Raw genomic sequence first — 21,446 nt, 5'->3', positions numbered from 1 at the left:
TTTTCAAAACAGGACGATTATGGTTATTAAATGGCCGTCCTCCCTTCGCTCTTCTCCACCCGCCTGCACCTTCACGAACGTTATTAAAATCGTGAACCAACCCTTTCCATCGACCAGAAGGGGCAAGTTTTTCTGCTCGGTACGAAACTCGATTAACGAAATTGGACGACGACGCCACAGGTGTTGTTAATGATGAGTTACTTCAATTGGTTGTAGAGAATATTGCCACTTTCGCTCGAGTTCCAACGAAGAACGTTGCCAACGTCAGACTATTTCTACCTAAATAGAAGAAAAATAGAAATTAGTGTTACTTGGATCGTGCAGATTGTTTTTCGATAGAGGTTTGTTAAATGATTTGCCTTCTATCAATTTCAGTTCAAGCAATTATAAGAATCTTTTTACATGATAGAACTTGGGTATATCGTTAGTGGACGTTTACAATACACAAGATGCAAATTGTTAGTATTAGTAAACTCCTTTGCATACCACTGACAAGTTTATTAATGAAGCAAATGAAATTCCAGAAATATAGTTTTGGAAATAAAGGTCTTTTAAATATATTTTAGAAACAGATCCAAACTACAATGGTTATACATTATTAATACGTATTAATCTGTAATTGTATTAGACACTTTTATAACAGTCTACGTTAATAATAGTCAACTATGCTTCATAGATTCGTTGCTCTACTCAAATATAATTCTGTTTTGCTAAATTATACCGTCTTCCCCTTTAAACTCCTTCAGTTTCCCTTTGTACCATACGGACCTTTAACTCGGTATCTTCAAACAGTTTCTCAGCCTCATTGCAACAATCATTGAGTTCCGTGGTTTATTCTTTCTAATCTGCGAGGATTAACATTGACGAATCGGCTGAGAAGGGAATTATACTCGGGAAGAGCAGAGAGATTCGAAAAGAGCAAGAACTGGGTCGAGAGACGTTTTTAAACGGAACAGCGACATTCTAAAAACTCGTCAGCAAGCAAAAGTCGATATCTAGGTCTGATGCCAAAGAGTGAATCAGGTTTTACGCTTCTCATTTTCTTCTTTATTCCTTGGATAAGTCTAGAAATTCCATCGTTCGAAAGGAGCAATCGAGTTAATCGTCACTCGAATTCCGAGGTCCTAATTATGCGTTCTGGATAGCAATTCGGGCGGTGAGTTTAATTACTCCCGATAATCGAGTAGATCCTTCCTAACCTCCTTCTCAAAGGACCTACGGAACAGATTGCAGTGACTCGAGGTGCTATTCCTGACATCGAGCCGGAAATCAGGGAATATAAATGAGAGACACCTTCGACGTAAGGGGATTGCCTGGTGGCTCCATGATTCCCGTTTGAGTAGATAGAACTTCACCATTGAAGTGTCGGGAACATGATTGCTTGAATTATTTAGAATTCTCTGGAACTTCAACAGGCGGACGTATTTTTAACGTTCTTGTCAAATATCGACGATCTTCGAACTTTCAAGACGTTATTTTCTTTTGAAATTTCGTTATACTCAACAATACTTTCAGAACCTGGGGACCAAATATAAAGAATCCATCGATCCTTGTTTCTTGAATAAAAAAAGCAATGTGGTTGAACCTCCAGAAACTTTACTTTTATTTTCTCTTATTTGCAATTAGAAAGTTATCTTCTTATCTCCTAGAGAATTTAAAAGTTTAAACGAGGATCGCGCGAAAGAATATGATAACTTCAATTTTTTCTTGATTTTCTGACCTTTGTGTCATTTGGTGTCTAGAGAGAAATACTTCAATACGAGACAATTGATGAAGTTAAATCCACGATGTTTCGTAAGAAACGAATAATATTAATTCAGTTGTCACGTATTAGGTTGTCCGGAAAGTGTCTTTCTTTTACAGACATGTCTTTTGGAACGATGCATCTTTATACAAACATGAAACCAAATCTGTCGAACGTTGTAATCTTTATCTTGATAGAACAAAATGGATCATACGTAATTCGACGAAATGATATGAAACGGAAAATGTTGTGCATCCATTATTTCCTTATAAAAGGAAAGAAACTTTTCGGACGACCTAATATATTAAGGGAATAATGATTGAAGCGTAAGAATTACGCAAAGATCGAGGCAACCAATAATTTATTTAAAATGATAGAAGGGATTTGTAATAATGCAATCATTCTTATAGCGAAGCCATTATGGCTGCCATAATGCAACGTCAGAAATTACATGCAACATCAAGCCATTGTCATGGCAACGGTGTTAGCTTCTCTGTAGTCACTACATAAACTAAAGCGGGTGGTTTCTGGGAGTACAAACTCTGACCAGGGGGTGGCTTTACTACTCCATAAATCGCAAGACATTGGGTCGGTCGTGTTCCTGACATTACTGAATTCAGTGTGTACAACCAGATATTTATTACATGTGTAATAATTCATGAGCCGTGCTCTGTAAATTTCTTATTAGGAGATTTCTTTGTCCCGTGGTATCCACGTGGTGCAAGTTGTGCGCCTTGCGTTCATAGAAATACAGAAATTTTCCTTCCTCTCTGGAAATTGGAAATTGCAAAATTTATCAAGGTAGGAGAAACACAGTGTAATTTATATATTACAGACGAAGAGAGATTGAATATTTATAGATTTAAATGATCTTCGCGGAGTTCTTGATTGATATATGAAACGCGAATATTATTCAGAATAATTGAATGTACTTAGTAATATAGAGGAGAATATTTGCTACCTCTGGGCTCTGAATATTTTAATTTAGTGAAATATTCCACTAATTAAGCGTTTAGTCTCTTCTTCTAAATGCCAATGAACAATCCTATTTTCAGAATTAATTCATTGTCATTATTTATTCACAGATTCTTTCACAAAACTACCGACTTACGGTAATTTTTCTGGTATCATCGAGATCTACCGGCACTTAAAAACTTCATATGAATTTTCCATTTTAAACATTGTGCTTGACCTGCAGTTTTTTTCAGCTTTGTGTATATTATGTTCATCGTATACATTCATGTGTTAGAAGAAAAATATAAAATGTCAAATGATTGAAATATACCGATGAAATTAAAACGTGGTATAGGAAACGATCTATGTCGAACAAACTGTATCATAAATTTCAATTAGCAAACGATCGAGTTAAATATTCTTGGAATGATCCCTTATTGAATAACAACGGGAGAGGATTGTTTAGAAATTCAAGGCATTCCCAAGGGATTTCGTGTGTCCTGGTACAGTTCAGAGTCAACCATTCGCTCGTATAATGAATACTAATACGTCTCTTGCATCGAGCTAAGTCTAGATAAAGGAGACTGACATCCCTTGTTAGTTTGTCGTTGATTGAGCAGGGTATGCCGGAAGAGGTGAAACTTTTAATTAGTTACTGATCCCTCGGACAATATAATTCCTTCCTGCGGGACGGTAGCATGACAGGAATAAATTGAAATTGCTCCGCTCGCTGGTTTAACATCCTTTCGGCTAACTCCTTGGCTTAACGATTGAGAAAAATCGCCCTAATCGAACACCTGAATCGTCCTACTGAATGAATTACCCAATTAAATCGATCTCGCGATCGATGAACACAAGCTGACGCTTTATTTATCTTCTTCTATAGGATAATCTTGTAGAGATGAGAATTATAGAATCTGTTTTAATCTTCTATAAAGTCTTATTCGAATGTTTGTCCATTTATGGCAAATTCAAAGGCGATACTTAGCGAATTAGTAATAGTTAGTAGGTACAAGAAATCCCAACTCAAGATTTCATTTCATTAATTATTATGTTTACAAAATTAGTCAAACTATTCAGAAAGAGAATTCTAATTTGTTATAATTTCTCATTATGACTTAAGAGTTACGGGCTATTAATTGCTATGAATAAACTCTTTGATGTCAAAGGAATGGTATAACAGGACAGTAAGACAATTTGACTATTAAGAAGTACAGATAAATGTAATTTTGAACTCACATGGAGTTATAGAGTCAAAGAGGAATAAATCGAACCAACCATTGAATGTTAAATATTTATTTAAGCATTCGCTGGTTATCAGAAACGATTCTTTTCAAAGACAATACCTTTGTTCACATATTCTACGTTTCTTCATGGTCTTCTGCATATGTATTATTTATCTCGAAGGTATCTCGACTTTTGCGTAGCGCAGATAACTGCACAAACGTTCTTTATGATATTTGACAGATTCTATTAAGGAACTCGTATCATCTCGTTTCGCGTCTGTCTTTGAACATGGTCTCTCCCATTTGCGTTTCCAATCGTACGATGCCAAGTCTTCTTCACGTAACTTGTATAAACTTAAAACAACGATTGTTCTAGCTTCAAGGTAATTGTAATTGGTTCGAGTCCACGTTGGCTCCGTGTGCGAGAGATAGTTTAGCATTTAGCATTCGATGGTGTCTTTTGGCGAGCGGGAGAGGAGAAAGCGGGAACCTGGAATTCATGCAATGTCGCTCAACTTAATCCGCTTGAAGAATCAAATCCTTTGATGGCGATGCGTTTAGAAGCCTCCATGGAGCACAGGAACGCCGAGACATTTTTCGTAAGAAACCAAGCGTGTCATACCCCCTTCCTATGAAATTTATTAAATTTCTAGCTGCCTCTTTTTACGTTCAATCTGTACCTTTTCGAGACTCCGTTTAAGCCATTACCTTAATCATTCCGGTTTTGAGATAATTAAATTCCTGCGCTTTATATTCTGACTCAGAATTTGGCTAATAATTTCCTCTCTGTATAATTATTTAGGAACTGGAGGAGCGTGAAAATTTGTTTATTGCTTGAAACTCTGTATACAAATTACCAAATATTTCTGTCGATTGATTTGGAATGAAAAAGATGAAAAGTTGCGTTATGACAGTTATTATCTATAAAAGTTTCGGAAAAAGAGTTAAGAATAAGTAGAATATGGTTGAGCTCCGTTTATGCGAACTTGTTTGGGGACAAGTAGCTTAATAATTGGAGTTTATATAATAGGAATGTACTGATCCTTCTCATTTTCGTTTATACGATAGGAGTTCACGTTCAGACAAGTAGATTCAATCAGCAGGTTCCTCTCTTGTCTTGTCTAATATCTTATTAACAAATAATACTAGTAAATTGGTAACAAGTTGTAGGTTATAAACTCCTCTTTCACAGTTTCATAACTTTTTGTCGAATAGGATAATCAGATAATTTAATTCACTAATAATATTATATCAGTTGCGCAAGAGAACCCTCGTGTTATTTTAATCAGGAATCAATTAAAATTTCACTCGGACGAATTAAGTTGATGGAAAGGAAGAAAGCGACAGAGCTCCATGACGTCCCAGTAATAAAAAGAAGAAGAATAAAATCTATAGGATCATCATTATCTTTTCGTGCTGGAGACCATAGGAAATTATACACATACAGAGGAATACAGAGACAGGTAGATAAGTGTTGGAGGATTGTTAGGGATCTTGTTGAAAAGTTATTAACCGTCAGTGATTATAGCTAGGTGACAACGTGGATACGCGGTCATTAGAGTTTCTACGAACGGAAGTAACTACATCACCGTTTCTCGGTGAATCCTAAACCCGCAACGATCGACCTGGACACGTTTATGGACAGTATAATGGCAGGATCGTCAAGGGGAAATGCCACGGAATAGGATTGCGTCCCGGTGAACGCGAATATTCTGTTATAACTATGAGGAAACCCGCAGGATCCGGCTGCGGTGATCCTTGTATTATCCTCCATGCATCTCAACGTGCAAGGATAGAGACAGCAGTTCAAGGATCGTTGCGAATCCCGTAATCGCGTAACTGCATATCAGATAGGCGTCATGAACGGGTGATTTGCTATTTCGCGAATCGTCTGGACATAAAGCTCTTGATTTGGCAACCATTTTCGAAACGATTACCTTAGCGAGTGTGATTTCGCGTATCGGATCTTGTATCTCTCGTTTGGATAGTTTGCAAGATTCGGCGATAGAAAATGTATTCCGACGAAGGATTTTGCTGTGAACAATATTGTAATTTTCAAGCTTGCACTATATCTTAAATCTGAATTTCAAATTTCCTTAATTGCGGTTTTTGAAAAAGGGATAAGAAGTTTGTTAGGTAAAGTTATTCGATAAGAAGTTTATTAGAATACAAGATCTGTACGCTGTATTGGAAGTCAAGAGAAAATTATTTTATGAGAGCATCTTTCGATCTTTGAAGCGTTTCAATGAAATGCGTATAACATTTTTTTAAAAATATATATATTGAAAATCGATAGAAATTTAGTGCTAAATCGAAGGCAATTTAAATAGATATTTCGTTTTATACAAACGTATAAATTGTGAGATTTGAAAGCTGCTTCATTTCGCGTTTATTATTTCACGTTATAACGATCCTGAAAACTTCCGTGATTACTCTTTAAATTTTGTTTACGATCACAAGTGAAGCTGGTCTATCTTTCCTCCGATTTCTTTATTTTCCCCAGGCTGATTAATTTTCCTTTTCGATTTCGTGCTCCGCTATCTGTGAGACTAGAATGCTGGATTTGCTCTTGGGATTTCCACAAACTATAAATCCTTGCGTATAAAACGATCCGCTCGTAAAACGAACAGATGTAACGCAAAAAAAAAAAAAGAAAGACTGAGGAGATTATTCAAATAGCGGAGAATCAATATTTCGAACCATCTAGGTATCTAGGAACGCTTTAATTTTGCTTTCGATGTTCCGGAAAAATTCTGGATATATTATAAATATTTGTTAAAAACATTTTTTTTTAATACAGTGTGATGTCTGTATGTATAATAGTGTATATATGTATATAATTATTATGATATTTTATATCGTGAAAATTTAACGAGAAATTGTCAGAAAAGATATAAAGATTGGATATATTGAAATGAAAATGGAGTACAAAATTTCTACTATTTGTTTCCAGTGGAGATAATTATTTTACAAAGTTTGGTCATTGTCGTGTGATTACACTGGAAACAAATTACTCGTCCTATCTAATTTATGTCGATATCCCGTAATCTCGTTGGCTTCCACGTATTCGGTAATAAAGTTTGATAAGCCATCCATCCATCACGATGAACTGCACATAAATCATATTTCGTTCGGTTCCATGCATCGATTGAGGTCTTCTTATGTTTAAATACTTGGATGCTAGGACATATGAAAGAATTCCTATGAATTCTCTCAAACCAAATTGATTTGGTTTGCATATCATTGGATAATCTTCTCGAAGAAAACTTCTTTCTGCCGAGTATCGACCCGCTAAGCCCTATTATTATCAGGATAGTTACAACTCAAACTGTCCTTCGTTTGTTCTTTTCAATGAAAATTTATGAAAAAAGATCAGGTATATTTTACCCAGTGGCGTACACGTCTGTGAATTTTTCAGAATTTTCGGCTGCAAAATCGATAAAAAAATTCAAATTCACATTGCTTGTCAAGAATTATTCTCCAATCCTAAAATTATTCTACAAATTCCAATTCTGAAATTCTACATTCTGAAATAAATTTTTTAATTGAAAAAGGGAAGGGAACAAAAGGCTTTAAGACATTGTTTTGTAGATTGGTGGACTTTCTAGTCTTACAGTTTTTATCGTTTATCGTGAATTAATTGGGATTATCGTTAGATCGTGAGCAATACTTTGCGATATTCCGCGATTGTCAAGGTATTTGCACGGCGCTCATAATTGTCCAGGATTTTGAACGGCCGATTAAACCGGACCGTTCGCAAGAGAACGCATCGAACGCCAATCACCGGCGTCAGGCATGTGTACATACCCCCGTTGCACGATGTACACATATCAATTTGCATTCAGTATAAATAAGTCGTGCGTGTGGGCGTTGTTGCCCTAAATGCGCCCATATGGATAGCTCGAATTTACCATTGCAGCGTAACGTACAAATCAGTCGTCCGATAACAGCGGCAGCTTCCACCTGAACAATAATATTGTCCACAAAACAACTGTACCTATGATTTACGTTTATCATGCTCGGTTAATGGCACTATCATACGGAAACGATATACTCTATCTTCGTTCAATTATCACGATTCTAACGTTCGTTTCTGTTACGTGAATACCACGCTATGAGAATTTATTCGCCTTGTCACGTAGAATATTCCTGAAGAATCGGATTCAAAGATCAAGAAATTCGCTTTCATTTCTTATCCCCTTTGTAGATTGTGGATTTTATAGCGATATTCGACGGAGAATTCAGGTAACAAGATGTATGCGCGTGTATCATTTCATACTATATACGAAGGAATTCTTGAAGAAGCCGAAACCTTGCGTTTTATGCATATACGACGTTTCGAGAGTTGCTGTGTGAATTTCTTTCCGAAGTGTGCGCTATTTCGAATGCACACAATGGAAATACTCAAGCTACGAGTAGCTAAAGACAGTTTTAAAATTTAAATTTTCATCGAGACTGCGCCAGACACGATCACTTTTTCACGTTGCTTCTTTCTTCGAAAATTTTTAACAAATGCATCTTCTACGACAGAGAACGCTACAAGAAATAATTTAATCAGGTAATTCAATTTCTGACATCATCATATAAAATTTCTCCGTACTATATTCGCGCAAAAGTTCATGTCCATGGAAAAGCATATAGTTCATAGTTAATGCAATATGACGACAGATTCGGAAGCGTGGATAGATTTTCGTGACTTTTTCATAAGGGAATGAGGACAAATTTCGACCACCTGTCGCGTTCAGGAGGCCTAATCAGTAATCAGAACTTAGCAGATGGTCGTGTCCACCTGTCGGATTTCCTCGCGAAATGTCCGGCACATCGCTAATTAATTGTCCGCAGCTTCGATCAGCTAGGCACAATTAAATTAGGTTGCGTGCGTCGCCTCTGAAATTCGACGTTAATGCGTTTAACAATTTCGCGTTCCCTTCTCCACCTAATTATGCTGTGGATTTACAAGTGCAGATTTCCCATTCCCAAAGCGCTTTTTCTAATTTTTACTTACATTGTTTTAACAGCTCTTTATGTCAATTTTGTAATATTATGTTATTTAATATTTATATTCAATATTTTCTTCCTTTTATAATTAATAAATATGATATAAGGGACGAAAGTATTCTACCTCCTTTAAATGCAAATTTTTCATTTTCCACCTTTTACAAAACTTAAATAAAGAAATTGAGAAAATGTTACAGTAAAATGACAGCCTTTGTAAGTAAATTCCCATGCACACGTTGGAACCTTTCACCTGGAAATTGATTGCGTAAGGTTCGCCTCTCTTCTTCTGACCAACGTTCCTCCTCGTTGCGATCGTTGAATTTAGATGCGAAGTATCCTTGTTGCGCCAGCAATCGTGGCTGCTGTCATTGTCCACGATACTTTTCTTTTTCTGGATTCTTTTATGCCGTCAATGCCACTACTATAGTAAAGTTACAGTACAATGTTCTTCTTTGAAAGAGTTAAAATTGTAAAACGTATTTACCTTCGTAACTCCATTGTGATCTTATACAGTTCTTTTTTCTTTACTTCTACTGTAATTATTGCGTATACCGAATATACTGAAAAGAAAATAAATATGTAACAAAATATTTCTTTCATAATAATTAATTAAGATGCGTGTATAAGATAACGTATTGAATTATTCAGAAAGATCGTTGCGTTTCCAAAACTGTAAACATTTAAGAAATAACGAAATGTTTAATTCGAATAAATGTTACTAGTTGGACATTGTATACGAAAAAGACCTAAAATTCTTCACAAACGAAATCATGAAATTACCATAAAGTTACAAAAGTTACCATATAAAAACGCAAGTTATTTAATAAAGTTCTAATTTTATGAAACGTAGATCAAACTTAAAAAATTTCTCTTTAAACTTTTTTACAGATTTCTTTACGAATTCATCCAACATCCCGATAATATAAAATTGAAATAATTGTATCGCCAAACAGTTTTGTTAAAAATTCGATAAGAAAGGCGAAGATTTTAACAGACTGGAAAGACAAGGTCAAGAATTTAACCGCGTAATTTAGATTGACGGGAGCATTGACCCTATTTCGCCAATGATAGTACGTATTGTTGGAAAAGGTTATGTCTTGGAAGGCTGGTCCACAGCTGTCGCCAGTATCAAGCATAATGCCGCAAAGAACACGTGTGCTGGCCTACTGCGCATCCTACTCGCGCAGTTTACCAGAGACCATGGTCAGTGGCACAGCTTGTCGATCGCAAAGTAAATTTTTCTAATTATTTCAATGAATGTTGCGCGTAATCAGTGTACCGTGTTACGTAGTTTCACAGACAAAGTGCAAAGGACACGTTATTTCCTCGGTATATGTAATTTCTATTAATAGTAGCACCTTAGACAGGAAAAATAGAGAGTCACGACGAGCGTTTAAGGTGTCAAGCGAAAGAAGAGCCTAACAACTTGAGTCAAAACAGCGCAGGTAAGCACGTAAAGCGTTTCTATATTTTAAAAAATTTTGATTTAGAACGTTATTTATTCGATATGCGGAAATAATTGTAATAATTACATACATCGTTTTGAAACTCTTATATTTGTTATTACGTATTTCAATTTTATTCTGAATACATATTAATTTTGATGAATAAAATTGAATGTAGTGTTTGGTAAAAAAAGAAGGGGAACAATGGCTGACTGTTAGACCGGTATTTTGTGAATGAATGAAAAGAGACAAACATTTCCTTTATTCATTTCGAGTTTTTCTATATTTTAGTGTCTATAAATATTCATATATGTACATTGTATGAAATGTAGCTTTAATAAATGAATTTATTTACTTCTTGTACTACTTTACTTACTTACTTGTACTTTACTTGTATTATGGATTGAAATAAAAATTAGACTATTATGTTACAATATATTAAACAGCATAATATAATAAAGTCTTGTGGACATTTTTCGCTTTCTTATCTTGCAAAAATGTACTTGTGAGTTATATCAGAAGATAAGACGATAAAAGAGATACTGTGTTCATATGATTAGTACGTGTGATTCCTTATTTGAGATAATCGTGACTCAGATTTAAATCCACCCTATGCAGTCACCCGATATGATGAGTTTATTTCTATATTTGGGTAATATTAAGATTATTTTGCAAAAAATTTATTTAATATTAAACACAGTTCTATATTTTAAAAGATAATATTTGAAACATTTTAAATTACAAACATGTTTTCAATTATTTAAGATTATAATTCCACATAGAAGTTCCATTGATATAAGGGAAGTCTCAAATTATTATTTTAAGGCGCAGAATATATTTATCTGCTCCGAGTCTTTCATGAAAGCAATAATAATAACACAACCGTAGATGCACGCAAATATTGTATATTATCGCCAATATCAATGAATAGTTTACAGTTGTACGTCGTACGATTCACATCTTAGAATATCAATATATCACAGGTACAGAAATATTTCATTTTTATATCATTTTCTGTCAGTCTAAATTAGAAAAGAATTAAATTATTGCAAAGAACGGTGTATGTGTATATTACGATCAATTTAATTAGTATTAATCATTGCAAAAATATTTGTTTGAAATATTGAACTAGTTTTTTCAAGAGAAGTAAAATTAAAGGAAAATTTATAACGTAGATCTCAAGGAACGCAATTCGTTACGAGAACACGGTGAAATGGAAGTGAAATTGTGGCGAGTATTCTACGAAACGAGTTCTCGACGATTACCTTCACTCCGCTCGATGATGTGTTTCTAATTTCCTCTTGCTCGCTTCGTCAACAAAATGTGAGTAGAACACGCCAGATAATATCATTGCAACTTTATTATGTCGTACTAGATTGCGTAACTATTGAAAAGTATTGCGTTTTATGTGAAATATCTGCGATATAATTCTTAATTCTCATCACATTATATCCTCTTTGCTTTTAAAATGAAAGTTATAGATCTCTCTAATAATTATTTCTAATCTTACAATAATCCTTCAAATATTCGAAGATTAAGATGTAGAATATCTTAAGTTAAACGCGCTGTAATTATCTTAAAGCCGAAACAGAACGGATATGTACACAAAACGAAGAATCTTCAAATATTTAATATATAAATACATTCTGAGCAAAAGTAACAAAAGACATTGAAGTCATCCTTTCGTTAGATGTTATTCGTCATTAGAAAGATATATTCACATTAAGCATTTACTATCGTTGCTCAAATCAACTAGGGGATTTCTCTATGTCACTTTAACTTTTATATCCAATTCTTATACCTGTACAGCTTGTTGTGCAATTATCTTAAAATCAATCTGTATTTAGTATCATGGAAATAATACCATACTCAATCCATTAAACCTATAGAATTTCTTCGATTCTATATATTCGGTTAATATAATAGAATCGTTCACAGCAACTATCCTCTAATAATATCGAGCAGTATGTGCATTTTGTTGAATCGCGTAACGTTATCGGTGCTAAATCGCGACGACGTCATGTCACCATGCCTTAAGCAATCGGAACCACCATATGTCGTCATCCTCGGCAAGCATGTTAATCGCGAATCTCTCAGTATGTACAGTAAATCTTGCCACTCGATACTTCGTCTCTAAAAGCTTGACAAACCCATTCAGTGGCCGAGTCCCGGATGCTTATACAACATCGAGCAACTGTCGTACGAAGCGAGCATCGTGCGAGCATCTGCGATCGTCCAGTACATCTGACGGCAATACACACCGTCGACGACGATGATACATGCAGGTGTTGATCCCATATCCGCTTGTGAGAGCGGTTAACGCCGCCGCGAGTCACGTGTGCTTGATTTACTCTCGTCCTCGCACACGTTCTCTCGTCGAATCGCTCTGCCTCTCTCTCTCTCTTTCTCTCTGTGTGTTTCTCGTAGTTCCATAGGTGCTCCGTAGAATTCTGTTAAATCATGTCAGGTCGTGTTGGGCTGCTTCCTTGCATCGCCTCGTGCTCCTCGTGTCGCGTTCCTCTCCGGCTATCCAGATTCCACTCACGCTGTTGCACGATTTGTGGCACGTCACGCCTCTGTTAAATCACGTTATTTGCCATATACAATCGGATCGCTTCATCCACAGATTTACCTGATCATCGAAGAGTTTGTTAGGTATGACGCATTTGTTTCTTAATCTATATATCTTGAATTTTTCCGCCATAATTTCAGAACAGTATATATGTATTTTTTCTTTATTCAAGGTTTAAATTGAACGCGTCAATTAAAGTATGTTTCGTTGTTAACTTGTTTCCGAGAAATAGCCATTCGTTTTAGTAGATAATTAGGTTGCATGAATAAAAAAATTATAAGTTATCGTCTAATCATCCTGTTACGACCGTTCGCGGAGAGACGCGGTCGCTAGGAAAACGCGTCAGCGAGAGGCGTAAATTCTCGATACGATTCTGTTAATCGACGCCGCGAAATAGTCATTCCCCTGTTTCGATTAAGATAACAGAAGTGGTTCAATGAATGTAACACTGCATTAATAGGTTAACATAAAATAATATATTTGATAATAAAATGATGAATATATTACAGAAAGTTGATACAACTTTACGATATCTCTAAATGAATTCGTTAGACTATTTGATTTTGCTCGTCAGACCATTGTATATGATCCGGCGGGCAGATAAGACGATCTGCCTGCGACACTGTAGGACCGCGAGCGACAGTCAGAAAATACAGCCTGTGGTAAGCCTCGTGGCGTAACACATCCTTTCGATAGGATAATAGATATAATTTATTGTTGTCAAGCAATTTTCAAAAAATGGCTATTTATGTCGGAGGATATTGGCTATAAAATTACCTTTCAATCATTCTTTTCATAGGGTAGCAGGTAATTTTCGCTTCAAAAACTTCCATTTCAAAAATGTTCCGAAGTCGTTGGTCAACTATTGTATATAAAATATTGTCAAAGGGATAAAATATTGGGCAGAGGGATAGAGTTATTTTGCTAAAAACCAAAGCTTCATGTGAAAAAATTCTATTACATGCTGCTGGTTTCTCTTTTTCTTTAAATATATATAATAATTTCTATATACATTTTTAGATTACTTTCAAAATTTACCAATATAATAGGATAGTTGGTTGTCGTTACAGCGCTAATGAAGTTTCGAAATGTTTCATATCACACAAATAATATATTCATAGAACGTGTTTACAAATATTGCTATTCGTAAACTATTTAGTTATTCATAAAGATGTAGATAGGATGTGTGGAAGGTCAGTTTTCTTAAGATTGGTTAACTGAAGCTGGGACGCTCTTGATATTCGCCAATTGCATACGGTGAAAACTGAACTGAGACAAGTAATTTGCCGAGTAATTTTTAGACGCTTGAAATTGGTGGTACGTTTAATAGCCTTCTGTCAGTTCGAGGGTTAATTGGTGGTAGATTAAAGCAGTGTGTCGTAGCGTTCGGTGCAATTACACTATGGCTCGTGCAATCTTCGTAGGACTTATTAAGAAAAGGAAATAGCATAGTTCTGAGTATATTCCTACACCCAGTATTAATTTTACTCAAACTGTATTGCGTATGAAGAAAAGTTGCTGCTTTATATATTTTGTAACTGATATAAATAACGTGAAATAACTGATTCGAAATTGATACATTACAAACGACGGACAAATTTGATTTATAAATCATACGCTGTAATCATAACGACCAAAGCAGATTCCATTATTATCTCTAATTTTCTTCTATTTTTCAATCAAATGTTGCATCCCATCATCCAGGCAGATGGTGGTTTTGATTAGACGAATTCATCTGTGCAACTAAAGTTTCACTCAATAAAACGAAACTAATCAAAATCTTTTTTTCGATTCAACTAATATTACTAATGAAATTTTGCAAGTCGCAAGTTACTACATAGTTATCAACACTAATAAATTTCCTTGCTGTTTTTGACGAAAGTGTACATAACGTTTCGTTAATTTTAAGCACGCCAGTTTGTCATGCTTACCCCTTTCTCCTTCTGGCAGTTTTCTCCGTCTCATGACTCTCGTCAGGAGACAGAGAGAGAGAGAGAGAGAGAGAGAGAGAAAGAAATAGTAGCCTGAGCTGAGGAAGCTGAGATATTCTCTGGCGGCGAACTCCGGGCAAGTTATTTCAACTGCACGGTGAAACTGATTTCGGAATTAAACGTACGGCAGGAAAGGTCGTTGGTAAAGTTGCGTTTCGCGAACGCAGAGCGGAAAAGCGACTGCGGTGTGAACGACTGGCCTGGGAATTAGGCGTATAGCTGCAGCTGCATCCTTTCAAAGTGGCTGTTGTTAACTTCGACGAGAGTATTTGTAGTTGCCGTCACTGGTAACTTGAAGCGTTCATTGTTTTTTAATACGCCGCGCTCCGAACGCGGGATTTTCTTCGTCTCCCTTCGAGGACTCCCGTTTCTTGGCAACCGTGGGAAATTGTTGGAATAATAATATTATTTCAAACTACGCTCTTGGGCATTTAACGGTATATTACTTTGTATTAAAGTAGATTATTCAGTAGAGATTATTTTAGCTTGTAACTTCTGACGGCGACTACTTAGGTCTATTCCAGATTGAATCGTATTGTTCTTTATATTGCATTGTTATATTATTATTTCTGTTTCGTTGTTCGATGGATGTTCCTTCGTGAGTCAAATTGAAGGTCGTTAAATTTCTGACCCTAAACCATACATATAGTGACCATAGGAGCAATACATATAACTGAACTTATAAATATAACAACTTAACTTTTGAAATAACCCAGGTAAGACACACTGTGATTTGATAATCGCGTATTCACAGTGGTTATAAAAAAATACTTCCACGTATCGTACCAGTGAAATTAAAATATCGAATTCTCGTTTCTTCTCAACATTGCAAATGAGTTCGGAACGTATCGAAATACTCTTGGGCTTGAATTTTTCTTGTCGCGGCACATCTAGATGGCTTTTTCCTCTGGCTGATGACTCCTTAACGAGGCAAGTTTTAGCAAACGATCGATGCTGACGTATTGACACGGTCGCCTCTTCGTTATTTATTCTTCTGATTTGAATGAAGCTACCGGAAATGTTTCCACGCCGCCCTCGCAAACGCTTGGTATAACTTTAGCGTCGACTGTATAATGTCGCGGTCGGACTTACTCGACCTGTACGCTGATACTTTCGCGTAATACTCGTTGTAGAATTCGAAACTTTGTCGTTATCGATTCCACGATTTGTCTGTACATACCGCGAGCTCGACGTAGTCGTTGGAGGTCGCCGATGGAATTCTGAATTAAAATCGCATGCATCGATAGCGGGTTTCTTGTAACTTGTAAATGTAGATGGGATCTGAAGCAACTTGAGGAAAATAAAAATAAGGCTTAGCGATAAAGTTTCGAAGGATATACATAAAATTCCGGTATGATGGAAATTAAAACGTTTTACTTCTTCGCTCCAACTTTAGCTTTACGAGCGAAACTTTCAAGAAAGTTGTTTCATTTCTTGGCCAATTATGTCTTATTTTATTAAAAGCAGTTAGGATTAAGAAGAGAAATAAAACGGGACAAAAGATCGGTCTATTAAAGAGAATAGTGTTCATTAAGTCTCCATCAATCTCCATAAAGATTGAGATTTAATGGACATCCATAAAACATATTTTTATACACTACCATTCGAAAGTATTTAGATACTTGTTTATTTTTGGCGAGATATAACTTGATCATAAAAGGATAACAGATAAGAGTAGTCGTTATTATTTTATTCTTTGTTATTAAAGATAACGATATGATTTTTCATACATGTTCATTAAGTCTCCATCAATCTCCATAAAGATTGAGATTTAATGGAGATCCGTAAAACATATTTCTATACACCACTACTCCAAGGTATTTAGATATTTGTTTATTTTTTGCGAGATATAATTTGACCATAAAGTTATAGATAAAAATAATTATCATTTTATTCTCTATTATCAGAGATAACAATTAACTATTCGTGCGGCATATTAACTTCTACTAAATATATGTTCGAAATAAATATTCTATAATTTATATATGTATTCCCGGATTGGTTTCTTTGGTTGATATGATTACGTTTCATCGCTAATGAAATTTTAAAATGTTTCACATAAGACGCGCAATATTCGCATAAAATATTCTATGGTCGATGTTCAAATACTTTCGCGAGCCAGTGTGTTAAGATTCTTGCATATCTTTTTTGCAAACTTAGGCAACCTTTTGACGATAGAAAAACACGATTGACAAAAAATCAACTTAGCTAGGAGATAGAGATAAGCGTGATTCTAAAAGGACAACCATGACGTTGAGAGTCGAGAAACCGTGGAAAATTTCGTTTTCCCCGTGTCCTCTCTCCTCGTAGCGGCAACGAAACACCGACTCGTCTCGATTTTCCACGCTGCGCCATCCGCTCGTTTTAAAACAGAATTATTCAAGAAAAATTCCCGACATCGCGTCGTTCGCCGCGGAAGATTGTTATCGCTGAAAGCCCGGCTACGTTTTATACATATTTACCACGCTAATTACACAGTACGCCGCGGAGACGAGATCCGCATTACGACGCATAAAGGATACACGAAAGGGGTTGGGGGTGGGAGGTTGAAAGAGGATTTACATTATACCCCGTTAATTTCCATCGTAAAAAAGGACGGCGAGTATTCACGGGAGGCCAGAGAACGTCGTGGCTCTGTCGGTTCTGATTATGATGGTGGGGTGAAAATGCGAGGGAAAACGAAACACAGTGAAAAGAAAAGGAATACAAAAAGGGAGAAGAAAAGGAAATAAAGAACGAAAGAAAGGAAACGTAGCTACCGGTTTAAAGAACCATTCCTGTGCCGCTTCTAAGGAGAATGTTAAGGGATATTGCGAGGGTTGTCGCGTCGAGAATCAACCTCGAAATTATACGACGCATACGCAGCAAGCTTTTTCATTCGCGCCAGCCTGTTTTACAAAGCGTGAGCTCGAACAGAAAAAAGATGATGGAGAAAGGGAGAAAGAGAGAGAGAATTGGGGGTGGGAAGAGTTGCCGATACACCGCGAGATACGTATGAAATATTCATGGAACCCTGTACGAGTTCACCCCTTTCGTTAGAGTGAATCGAAGGTGGGACGGGCCGGTTCCGCGTTTCAACCCATAGACAGTCTTGTTTTCGAGAGGGCATGCAAATCACGACTCGATGTCGATGCGTCGCGTCGCGCACTAAATCGAATTTCAGATAAATTCTTGGAAACCGGGGTCTCGCGACGCTTTGAGAAATACGTCATGAGAACACGCTGATGGAAATAAAATCTCGATACTTTGCTGCCGTTTTTTCACGATATACATGTATGCGCGTGTACAGGTTGTTTGTTGCTTTGTAGCCTGACTCGGTTGTGATCGTTACCTCGCGTAATTGAAGAGTTCGATTCCTGGCGGATAACGTAGCCAAGGTTTTATTTCGGTTGAAACGACGCTGTGTTGGCTGGATGGCGATGAAGTATGGTGCAGCGATGTTTTGCGCGTGCTACGGTGTCGTTTGTAAAGAGAAAAGCCCGATGTGATAGGAGGGTCGGAAAATTGGGATGGGAAAAGAGATAATCTTGGTGTAGTGGATTAATATTTCGTCTAGTAGCGATGCTGATGAAATTCTCTATCGAACGAGTGACTGTAGACCGAGTTGCAAGATCTTGCTATTCGGAAATTTCGTGAGTTTGAAGAAAATTCGAATGTGTTGCAATGATTGAGATTTTTTTGAAGAAGTTAACTCTGAGATAGAAATATTTATCTCAAGAAATAGAAAAATATCGGTCATCACTAATTTTTTACAAGATTCTATAAACAAGGAAACTGAAGAATTGTATCATTTACGAAATAATGTGTAAATTATTATATTTTATTATAAAATATAACAAAATTATAAAACGAAACTTTGCAAATTCAAAGAAAAGCTTTGCTATTTTTCAATTATCTTCAGTTTTCCTGTATCAGTATGATACAACGTCTATGGTGAAATCTTGATTGAAGCCTACAACAATTCTGTGCTATTCGCTTATTCTACGTGGAATATGGCTTCTTTCCGAAGAACCTCTCATTGAAACGTTGGAAATATTGATGCCATGGGCAGAGAAGCCTCTATGCATGGAAATTAAGACATGTTTGCATGTTCACGACAGACCGCACAAACATTCCTCGAGCAAACACGCTTGATACACGGCTTCTAAAGCCACCTGTGGGAGCTGGGGAACGTTTTCCCCGGATGATGAGTAAACTTCGTGTTTCATGACGGGAAGAAATGCACAGACGGGTAAAAAAAAAAAAAAGACAGCCTGTCAACGGTAACATCGCATAATTCTTTGGCTATATTCGTTCCGCGAGGAAATTAAAAGTTTACATAAAACATTGCTCCTTTGAAGTTTCCTTTTGCCGTCAGAATGTTAAAAAAACGGAAGTTAATTATGTAAATTGACTGAGAAAAGTCAAATGTTGCGTTAACGCAACGTTGATCCTTTGTTTTAACTCTTTACAGCTTGATCAGCTTCTGACAAATTGTAAGCGCAGTCGTGTTTCACATTTTAAATGTCCGTTTCAGCTATCGGCGGCGACTATATCTGAAGGGTTAATCCAGAAAAATCACCTTTGTACGCCACGACGCACACGGCAGAACAAATTGCACGGTCATCCGGGAAGTGGAGCTTTTCCACGTTTCGTAGCGTTAATTAATTATCGCTTCACGCGACAGTGGGGCCTGATGTCCCTTCGTTGCGCGGCTGAAAAATACGATTCGCGGGTAAACGTGGTAAACCCCCATAAGCAACGGAAGAGCCGGAGTAGCGGGATAAATGGCGGAATTGCGACGGTGACCCCGGCGGATAAATGTGAACTGGCACGAGACAATGAACGTGTCTGACGGTAATCTCGGATGGAATGAGTCTGGGATTTCTTGGCGAACGAAAAAATCCGGCTGCTTTTGTTGTGTGCGCCACTGCAGAGACCAGCTGACGCATGTAATTACTCGTGCACCGCGATCGAAGCGCACATACAGAGTTAGAGAAAGAAATAGGGCGGTTCTGCACCTAAACGTTTTCTACTGTTCGGTGAAAGGGGAATCGCAATCGGATGAAATGGAAATTCGACACGAGTATTTCGTCTGACTATCGTCTGCGTGTTGGAGAACCGAGCAACCTTCTTCCGTATCTGACTGATTCCGCGTTCGTTTCTTTTTGAATGGCAGAATTTCAAGTCGAGCTTCAACTCTTTGTAACTTGGCGAACTTCCGACAAGAGCGATTTTGCTAATCTGATGCTCAGAAAAGGTTTCTATACCCATTAGGAGAAAGGCATAGGGGATTTAAAGAAGCTTTTCGAGCCCTGTCAAAAAGTTTACTCTAAGGTTAAGTTCTTTGGCTGACTCTCTATAACCAGATTTCTCTTTATATATAATTCCTTGTGTTTCTTTAAGATGAAAAATTCTTAGAAATTTTTATTCCTTTCCGTTCTAAACGCTTTTGACTTTTCGTGTAATCTTTCTTAATCTTTTCTGAAACTACAAATTCTCCGAATTTTCTCTTCCAAACACTTCACACAAATCTTCCCGTTGCAATAATTTACAACTACGAATCACCTTATCGAGGATAAATTCTCCATCATTTCCCTTGTAAACCTAAATGCACCGAATTTTCTGTTGTTCCAGTGACCTATTATTCCCACAATTTGCAACCAAGGAATCACCTTATCGCGTTCGAGTTCTTTGTGTTACTTTCATCGTTCCCGAATACCACGAATCCCGAGAATTTTCTCCATCCATTCGATTTCTGATTCTATTCCACGTGCCTGGCATCAGAGAGCTTCCACCGGTGATTCGTAAGAGGCGCGGTCTTTCGTTAAATCGCGTCGAATCCATCACATTTTCGAATTCCTCCGCGTAGGCAAACGTGGATAGACCAGGCAAGGAGAGAGCCGAGGAGCGTTCTGTCGCGTAGGAAATGTCGCGGCGACGGTGCACGGCGTGGTTGTAGTAAATCGATAATGCAGCGTCGACGTGTGCCCGGCTCTTCGCATACCTGCATCCATTCTCCCAGTTTCTCAGTCACTTTCCACCATGCTGCCGTTGCTCCTGGCTTTTCGAAAGGCACCGTAAGCACCGTATCCTCGGATTCCATAGACGTTGGAAACATTCTTCGCGGAGAATGGTTGCTGAAGTATTAAAACGAAAAAAAGGAAAGGGAAGAGGGTTGGAACAGGCGGGCGAACAAGGCGGCCAACCTTTTCATAGGCTTCTTTGACTTCTCTTCGTTGCGTCTCAAAGGATTCGAGCGATGGAAGGAGACAGATAAAGCGAGGAAGTATGAAAGGAAAAGAGACTGAGAGGTTTTTGTCAATGTCTAATCTGTTATTTTTGAAATTGGCTATTTTCCGCTTCACTCTACTCATTTATTCCTTTTTTCACAGCTTCTTTTTTATTCTTGCTTCCTTAATTTCTCTCGTTTAATTGATCAATCGAAATGCTAAATGAATTTTTCTTCACTTTTTCTTGCTATTAGTTGACGACTTGTAATGATAGATGTTGTAAGTGTCAGATATGAGAATTTTT

The 21,446-nt window shown here is 37.0% G+C and overlaps 1 protein-coding gene and 1 long non-coding RNA gene across 5 annotated transcripts in view; both read left to right on the top strand.

Annotated features, from left to right (window-relative positions):
• Nucleotides 1–21,446, top strand: part of rho-5 (rhomboid-5) — a 287,901-nt gene that overhangs the window by 130,455 nt on the left and 136,000 nt on the right. The gene's annotated exons all lie outside the window — the stretch shown is intronic.
• LOC117155567 (uncharacterized) overlaps nucleotides 10,054–21,446 on the top strand; it is a 44,979-nt gene continuing 33,586 nt past the window's right edge. For both annotated transcript variants that reach the window (XR_013059647.1, XR_013059648.1), the window contains exons 1-2: nucleotides 10,054–10,367; nucleotides 11,543–11,690. This is a non-coding gene — a long non-coding RNA (uncharacterized LOC117155567). The remainder of the gene's footprint in view (nucleotides 10,368–11,542; nucleotides 11,691–21,446) is intronic.

Source organism: Bombus vancouverensis, chromosome 12, assembly GCF_051014615.1.
Source record: "Bombus vancouverensis nearcticus chromosome 12, iyBomVanc1_principal, whole genome shotgun sequence".
Lineage (NCBI taxonomy): Eukaryota > Metazoa > Arthropoda > Insecta > Hymenoptera > Apidae > Bombus > Bombus vancouverensis.
Note: the sequence above shows the minus strand (reverse complement) of the source record. Positions and strands in the feature narration are given on the sequence as shown.